The sequence below is a fragment of the Aethalodelphis obliquidens genome, unplaced genomic scaffold (assembly GCF_003676395.1).
Source record: "Aethalodelphis obliquidens isolate GAN/ISIS:26980383/991018 unplaced genomic scaffold, ASM367639v1 scaffold1, whole genome shotgun sequence".
Taxonomy (NCBI): Eukaryota; Metazoa; Chordata; class Mammalia; order Artiodactyla; family Delphinidae; genus Aethalodelphis; species Aethalodelphis obliquidens.
This window is the reverse complement of record NW_020837945.1, coordinates 24727073-24729562: the sequence shown is the minus strand read 5'-3', so window position 1 is coordinate 24729562 and position 2490 is coordinate 24727073. Positions and strand designations below refer to the sequence as shown.

The 2490-nt window shown below is 29.2% G+C and overlaps 1 pseudogene; it reads left to right on the top strand.

The window, feature by feature from the left end:
• The first annotated feature begins 910 nt into the window (after positions 1 to 910).
• On the top strand, positions 911 to 1584 carry LOC113624945 (dual specificity protein kinase TTK-like; annotated as a pseudogene).
• The last annotated feature ends 906 nt before the right edge of the window (positions 1585 to 2490 follow it).

The window sequence follows — 2490 nt, the reverse complement described above, 5'->3', positions numbered from 1 at the left end:
TCCTCAACTATCACGCCTAAGAAAAATGTTTGGAAATAAAAATTAAAAAAAAAAACTACCACCAAACCAAACATTAACCAAAACAAGACCTCAAAATATAGCAATGAAGAGAAGATGGAATAGTAGATTAATAGTACTTATGAACATTGGTATAAATAAATTTGATATTTATACAACTTACACATGTGTGTCTGTGTAAATAAATATACATAATATATAATGTATATTATTGATATATGTTTCTATATTTATATTTATTTTGTTTTATATACATTTATGTGTAATATATAATATTATATAATTATATACAAATTTATTTATTTATAGAATAACTCAAAATGGATGAATGTATACTTTCTGGTATTGCTTGAGAGCAGCATAAGACTCACAGAAAGATAGGTCTAGTAAGAACTATACTATCTTAGTCAAAATCCAAGATAGTCATGAAGCATGAGAAAAAGGAAGTTCAAGTTGTTCCATAGGTCTCATTGTGTGAAAGGGGAAATGGAGAGACTTTTAAAGTAATCTCAATATAGTTTTCTATACAGAAATGTTGTAAGAGAGAATGAAAGAGCATGAGGCAGTATAAACAGTGCCTTTCAGTGAGAGAAGCAATTGTTAACTTGTAATAAAAGTAAAATCATCTGATAAAGAGAGAGGAATGGTAAATGTCAATTAATGGGAAAGAAATGCAGTAAAAAATCCAAATTAACAGTGGTTGAAAATAGGAACTGATAAAGTCATCACAGATGAAGGAATCTCTGATATAAAATAAGCAATTAACTTGAAGAAAAACAAGTATATGAATACTTAAACCAAAAATGAAAGAACTGAATTAATAGATTGATAAACTTTACTTATGATTTCAAAATCTTAAAAAAAAATACATTTCAGATAAAATAAAAACAATTCAACTTTAAAGCAGGTAGGACATAAAATTTCAAGTAAGGTATTTCAGGTGTTTAGTGAAAAGAAGCAGATACATGCTATAAAATGTGTGAACCTAGAAGAATCAGGTGACCAAACAATTGAGAGTTATGGGAGTTATGACTTATTTTAATAAATTATAACAACACAGCAATAATGTAACCTAACTTTAGAATTATAAAATCAGAGACCACTACATCTATATGGCAGTGGAGTGTGGAAACATTGATCTTAATAGTTGGCTTAAAAAGAAAAAATATCCAGCATCACAGGAATACTAGAGAAACTGAAAAAACAATATGTTGGGGCCCTTCACATAACTTATCAACATGGCATTTTTCACAGTGACCTGAAACATGTTAACTTTCTGATGGAATGCTAAAGCTAATTGATTTTTTGGGTTACAAATTTTATATAACCATCCAGGCACAACATGAATTGATTAATATTGTAAGGTTGGTACAGTTAATTATAGATTACCAGAAATAATAGAAAATATATTTTCCTCAAGAGAAAACAGAAATCAAAATCAAAGTTAAGCCTTCAAAGTGATGTTTGATCTTTAGGATCCATTCTCTATTAATGACTTATGGGAAAATGCCATTTCAGCATGTAAATATATTTCTAATCCATGTGCAGATTTCTGAACAATTTTAGATTGTTTAGATTTAGATTTCCAAGCTATTTATATTAACCATAAAATTAAATTTCCTGAAATGTTAGATAAATTATTTTTAGATATGAGGAAGTATGGCTTAAAAAGGGGCTCTAAACAGGAGTATATCCATTTCTGAGCTCCTGGTACAGTATATGATCAATTTCAAATTCACCAAAGTACTGAGATGGATAAGAGAACCACCAAAGAAATAAAACATATCCTGAACCAACTTGTTTGTCCAAATTCTAAGTCCATTTTGAAAGTTGTTAGAACTTTATGCTAGTAGAGTAGTGCTGAAAGTAATGATTCCTCTTCATCATCTAAGACTTTTGGAAAAAAATGTGTAGAAATGGCTTGCAGCTACTCATAACCTGTCAAACAACAACTATAAAAATATTGGACTGTTGTACTCTTTATTGTCTTCAGAAGTCGACTCTTGAAGATGACTTTGCTCTGAAATGTTATGTTTCAATGGATAATCCCCCAAAGAAAACTCTAAAAATAGCAACCACTGATGGTACCATATGCAATAAATTCTAGAATTGTTTTTCACTGTTTGGAGTTTACTATGAGTCTAATGTATTTGATGTGTTTTCACATTAGAATAAATGTTGGAAAATTGAAACATTGGGAAAATCATGTAAAAAGTTTTGCAGCATAAAATGAATCTAAAATTTCAAAGAATAAAAAGAGAGCAAGAGAGAAATGAAAGAAAGGAGAAAAGGAAGGAATTGATCCATCAGAAGACAAAGACTGTCATACTGGATTAAGAACTAACACCCAGATATGTTATATTCAGAAAAAAAGATTCTCAAAACGAAGTGATTTTTTTTTAAAAAAGTTGAAGATGTAGGAATCAGCAAAGTCAAAACAAGACATGTGGAGAAGAAATACTAAGAGAAAGT